The 6,407-nt window shown below is 46.3% G+C and overlaps 1 long non-coding RNA gene across 1 annotated transcript; it reads left to right on the forward strand.

The window, feature by feature from the left end:
* Positions 1–4,006: 4,006 nt before the first annotated feature.
* On the forward strand, positions 4,007–5,747 carry LOC141958412 (uncharacterized). Its single transcript, XR_012633271.1, has 3 exons — positions 4,007–4,540; positions 5,086–5,213; positions 5,617–5,747. It is a non-coding gene; the product is annotated as an uncharacterized LOC141958412 (long non-coding RNA).
* The last annotated feature ends 660 nt before the right edge of the window (positions 5,748–6,407 follow it).

Genomic DNA, 6,407 nt, shown 5'->3' on the forward strand with positions numbered 1-6,407 from the left:
AACCTTCTGCTTCTTCCGTGGCTTTGCTCTGGGGCTTTGGAGAGCCACAGGTGAGGGGGTCCCAAAAGACCCTCTGTCCCCTCCAAGCTGTGTGTTTCTGAAGGGTATATGTGGTGTTAGAGAGGAGACAGAGGCTTTTTCCTTCCAGCCAGCAGCAAGAACAGGAATTTCAAGGGTGAGTTTGTTTCTCTGATGTCCTGGCTCAGCCTGACGTTTGCACGAGCCACCGCACAGGCGCTGCCAGTGACTGTGCCACCAAAGCAGCTCCCGTCACCACGCTGCTGTACAGCCTGGGGGGTATTTGAAGAAAGAATTGGGGTTTAGTTTTCATACAGAAGCCCTTAGAGTTGGGAGCTCTTAGCGTGTGTTTTTCTCAGCCCGCATCATTTCTTTCTGAGTCAAACCAGGGCAGGGTCAGGCTGGCTCTGAGGAAGGATTTCTGTGCAGAAGGGGCTGTTGGGCGTTGGAAGGGGCTGCCCAGGGCAGGGGGGAGTCCCCGGGATCCCTGGAGGGGTTGAAGAGTCGGGCTGAGCCAGCGCTGAGGGATCTGGGGCAGTTGGGAACGGTCAGGGGGAGGGTCATGGTGGGGCTGGAGGAGCTGCAAGGGCTTTTCCAACCCAGATGATTCTACATTTCTATGATTCTAAATCACAGACCCTTTTAAAACTGCATATGCTTTTGTTTCTTTTCCATGCAAATATCACAGGTATTTCAAGGTCCAACGTACTTTGGTCCTAAAGGTGTCACGAATGTGGACTTCTGTGCACATTCATTATTTATTGGGAGAAGTCAATACTTGAAGATAATGTATTTTGGATAATGCGTTATTGTAATTTAAAACCCAAGAACATCACACTTGAATATTATTTAAAATTGTTACAGGATTTATGTGTTCATTAGGACAATATTTGCCGCAGAGGGCCGTTAGTGCATAGCCCTTATTACAGGTGGCACAACCAACCGGGCTGTGTGGTGAGGGCACAGGCCAGGCTCTTGTGATGGTGAAAGGCCTTTTCTGTCCCTGGGCGAGCAGGAACAAGCCCTCTGCTTTCAGCTGTATCTCTCATCAAAGGCCTGACCACGCAGCCACCAGTGGTCTTCGGGTAGGGGGTGGTTTGGCGTGTGCGTGTGTTTATGACTAAGGGGCCTTTCCTGTGTGGTAAACTCGTATGTTGAGTCATTTTCATTAAAAAAAGTTCTAGTGGAATCTCTTTAAGGAAACACTTCCTCACTCTGCCCTCCTGAATTGTTTTTATCTGCATCTGTATGCACATGCAGATGAAAACAGGGTGCCCCGTGGAGGTATAGCTGTGGGCATCAGACTACTCCTAATTGTTTCAGGTGAAAAAAGAAAAAAGATTGAGGGCTGGTTTGGGCACATGAAGCAATATGCAGCCAGGCAATTCTCACACCTGTGAGATAACGGTGGCTTGTGTATCCCAGCTTCTGCCAAACCCTGAAATCACCATGCCCCAAAGCAAAAGCATACAAAAGAATGACTTTTATACAGGTACAGAAACATTTTTATTCTGTATGAGTACGGTCTCCGTACCTTTAGATTCCCTTAATACCCACAGCTTTTACAGGGCATCATGTACCCCCCTCTTTTGCCACTCTCAGAATGAAACAAATACCCATCCATCGTCCCATATAACTTTTTTAAAACCAACATTTGTTGATTGCAAGGAACAGGAGCTTTGAGCACTCTCTCCTCACAAGGCAGGGGCAATGTTGACAATAATGTGCCGTTTTTCCGACCCCTCTTTTTGTGTTTTTTCTTGTGGGGCCTGCAGAGGCACCGTTTGGCTTCACTGGCAGCAAGGGGTAAGGGGAAGTGTCTCAGTGCTTCCATGCTGGGTGACACTGGGCGGCACTGGGTGTTAGGACAGGGCAGCTCTCACAGTGAGTTTGCGTTAAGTGAGGCACAATCCTGAGAAAAATGACCCGGATGCTTAATGCATCTCAGAAACCTTCACCCTTGGGGCTGCCTGCTTCCCAGTGCGTTCCCTTTGGTGGGAACTGTTTCAGGGACCTCTTCGGTGTGTGTTTTAGTGCTGCCTGTACGTGACGCTGTCAGTGTGTCTCTGGGCTCTGCTTTGGGCTGGTCGCGGCCTTGCGGGGCTGCAGCTGCTGGTGGGGACGGTTCCCAAGGCTGGTGTCAGCCCCTCTCAACCCTGCCCGAAAGCTTCAGCAAAAAGTTCTCAAGAAGAGGAGAAAGTCTTGCTTTTGCCCATGGTGAACCCCTCACGTCTCCTCACTGGAGACGTTCAGCCTCACCAGCACGCAGGGATGGTTTAACGCCGAGACAAGCGCAGCGCCAAGGCTCTGCTCCCAGCCTGTCCCGCCTCTGCTGCGGTCTGCACTGATCGGGGCTGGGCACGAATTCTCCGAGTCCTGAGTGAATTCAGTGCGATGAAATCTCCCTCCGATGACTTCTTGCCCAAAGGCAACGCCAAGCTTAATGGGAGTCTGTGCGGGTGGTTCTTCACCACTGAGTTGAGGAGCCAGAGTCCAGCCGCCACCGCCGGGCAGCTGTGTCAGCTCTGCCTTGTAGTGCCCATGCCAGGCTGCATTTGAGAGCCTTTCTCTCTAAGGGACTGTGAATCAGTGCTGCTTTCTCTATGAATTAGTGTTTAAAATTGGCTGGATCTTTAAAAAGAATATGCGTTCTGCCTTTGTGGGTTTTCTTCCCCGGCAAGAGTGAGCAGTGCTGCCAAGTATTGGCATATGGCATCTGTATACACGCCTGAAACATTTTCGTCTCTTTCAGTGTAATGATTCTGAGAAAACTGTGTAGATATGAGCCAAAACTGAACCTCTCCTATATGATGCCCTTTTATTGTAGGACCTCAATATATTGGAATGGTGCAAAATGTGGGATTGTGGGAGTTTGAGGCGATTTGATTATTGGCAGTTTATTGGACCAGGCAGAGATTTGAATTGATTACACTTATTTTCAAGTGTTTGAAGAAGAGGACAAAGGACATCAACCTTCCAATGCTTCTCTGGCTTCTTTGCACATTTTTACTGCTCTGCTGTAGCTCTGAAACTTTGCCTGCAGAAATCATGTGTTGTTTCCACTGGGAAGACAGGCAACGGTCGGTTCAAACAAAACTAAACGGGTGTTTGTCTCTGAATGCAAAGCACGGCAGAACAGTGCTTGGGCAAATTCATAAACACAGTGCTTCGGGTTTTTCTAACTGGTTAAGTGCAGGGGTGAAATATTACTGATGAAAAAAGTCTATTGTTGAACAGTTTCTGCTCAGTCCGCAGAGGAACGTCGTGTCCTGCTGTAGTGTCCGCTATACTGCGGACTCCTGCACATGGATTTTCTTATTTTACTCTTCCTCTTGCCTGTGTAATGAGCAGTAATGAGCAGGACAGATCTTAATTCCTGAGAGGAAGATATTTATGCAAAATTCAATGATATTGGGTGAGTTATTTGTTGTTGAGGAACATGAGGAGTGTTGAAATCTCCCTGAGAACAGGTAGCTGAAAAATTAAGAAATCAAACTCCAAATTAATTGAAGCTAATCAACTGATTGTGTGTCTGATTGGTACAAATTGTCTGACCCTGTGATTTTCATGGTTGCTAGGTAGCGAGCTGATGACATTCCTGAAACTATAGGTGTAATACGATGAATAAATCAACGACCGATTGATGTGTATGTAATCAGTGACACTTGGAGAAGTCTCTGATTTCTTGGCCTGTGGAAGGAATGTATGCAGGCACACACAACTATTTATCTCTAAGGAATGGTTTGGGCTTGAGAAAAGATGTGTTGCAATGCCAAAAGTACATTCCTTTCCAAAGCCATTACAGTTTATCAGCAAGATTGTGCAATGGAGTCGGTGGTTGCTCAAAATACTTGTCTAACGCTGAGCAATGTTGTGTAACATCAGTGCTGGGGAGAGAACCCCCAGGATGCAAATGGGACTTAAAGTTTGGTGCGCGGATGCAAGGGGGAAGGCAATCTGAGTTCTTCTTGTGGTGGTGTCCCGGGGAACACGGGAGCGGGAAGGTAACAGGGTGTTTTGGAAGAAAAGATCTTAGGTGGACTTCACTTGTTGCTTTTGTAATTATTTTTATTTAACGTTTTATTTAGTGATACAGGCAGAAAAAAATAAGAATGTGTTAATAGAATTTGCTGCTGGCACAAAGTTGGGAGGATTTATGTGTCTGGGGATGGAGGAGTGGCGGGCAGCAGGATGGAAAAGAGCCGTTTCCACTAATAGAGCAGTAATGCCAAAAGTAATAGGTGTCTGTTAGCTGTGCGTGTGCCGTGGCTGAAAATCAGAAGGTATCCTGCTGTCAGAAAAATAAGATTTTGAAGTAACCTTCCTATAAGGGCAGCGGAGGAAAAATGATGGTTGAGATAGAGGTTGGGCAGCTACAAAACAATTTATAGAATTGCCTGGCAGCAACAGAGCTGGTGATGCTGGAGACCCTCCCAGCATCCCTCCGTGCCTCTGTTCCTCGTCACGTCGCCTTGGCTCCCTGTGTGACGGCACAGCACTGCACTGTGGAGAAGAAACACAGGTAGGGAAGCTGGATTTTCCTTTGAAAGCCTGTAACAGAGCAGGCCAAAAGTAAATAAAATACTTGGGGAATGGAGCTGCCAAACTCTCTCTCTGTACAACATGTCTAAGTTAGAGTATTCAGAGATGTGTTAGTAGCCAAGGTAATACAGTGTTTTGCCAGGGTGGCAGAGGCATGGCCAGATGCTGGAATAGCCTCTGAGAATTCCTAATAACATCCTACAAACTATGCCTGATAGCATGTAATCTCAGCAGCTTCCCAGTAAAACAGTTTTTCAAAACTTTAAATAGCAAAGCAATGTTTCTTCCCCCCCTCGCCCCGACTCATGCTAAAGAATATCATTATTCTCACCGTGTTCAAAAAGCAGGCCAGGAGCTTTATGTTCTCTGGATTCGTGTGTCAGGGAAAGCCTTTTCATAAGGACAGCCAGGCATCATCACCTCTGCTATTGATAACAAGAGGAGGAATTTTGGTCATGTATTTCCTTACTAGTATTCAAGCAAAACACTAATGTGAGATGTGTCTCTCTCCGCTTGGTTGAACAGGGATGGAAACAAAGACAGACTTGGACATTTTGCTGTTTTGAAGACTGAAGGACTGATAGAAGAACCTGGGCAAGTAAACAGAGCTGTTAAAAACGAGAAAGGAAAAGCAGAAGGAGAAAAGATTTAAGGTGGAGGGTTTTTTTATTTTATTATTTCTTCTAGCAGCTTCTCATGGCACACTGGAGGCCACCGTAGGATATGGGATCTTCTCTGCACGGTCCCACTGATAACAGCTCTGCCAAACGTTGGGGAAACCGGTTTGAAGTTAATACACTGGGTAGAGTTGAGGGAGGGAAATGTGGTGCTTGGCTCAGGGACTCTGTGAGTGGCTTTGGTTTAGGTGGGGCAGAAATGTCTAAAAATGGAACTGCAGTTTTTGGATGTTTTGTCACATAAGACTGAGTGTTGTCTGCAGACGTTAAAAATGTTATTTGACTCCAGGAGGCTGTTTCTGAATGTCCTGGAGCTTTGGTTCCTTGGCTACAAGATGGGATGATTTATTTCCCCCTTTTCCTTCTTTCCTATATTTAGGCTATAACAAGGAATATTTTTAACTTTGTGAATATGTTGCAACTGCTACAATGAGGCCCCGGTTGAAGCTGTGATTTCTACATGCCATTGTCATAATTTCGGAGATTTATGGGAGTGATGAGGGGGAATTCCCACGTGGTCAGTGTGGAAAGGAAACTGGTTTGGGAAAAAAAAATAAATACTGAAATGTGCGAGATGCTGACAGCTGTGTGCTATTTTTTAAAACGAAACCGTCTTGTTCAACAGTCAGGCCGAGTTAATGACCCAAAGTGCAGTCCATCAAGCCTCTTCCATATGGGAGGGCGCCTCAGATTGATTCTCTGTGCTCATTCATTTTAGCATTAGACAAGATGGTTGAAGTCAGGAACCTCCCCTCGAAAGACTTAACACGTGATCCTGGCATTAAAACTGGTTGCAGCTAGGTAGAAATAAAGTATTAAAAGCAAATGGATGGCCTAAAGCATGTCTGACATTTCCCCCAACAGGGACACGTGAATATTCACGTGCACCAGGCGGCACATTCCGCAGCCTCTATCCGCTGCTGTTACGAGTCTTCCCACGCTCTTCTCAATTTGATTTCTCTCCTCTGTCTCCTGCACTCTCAGTCATTTACTCCAGCTCACTGTGGCTACAGCATGTGCTGTGATCACATCTACAGCCTTTGTTGCTCTCTCCCAGGGATCTTCTGCAGTGCTGACTCTTGTTCTTGCTCTTCAATAAAAAGTGTTTCTAGGATTTTCCTCTAGTCACTAAGTCATCTCCTGCTTTACTTTATGCCCTGTTGTCTTTGG

This window comes from Athene noctua, chromosome 3 (assembly GCF_965140245.1).
Source record: "Athene noctua chromosome 3, bAthNoc1.hap1.1, whole genome shotgun sequence".
Taxonomy (NCBI): domain Eukaryota; kingdom Metazoa; phylum Chordata; class Aves; order Strigiformes; family Strigidae; genus Athene; species Athene noctua.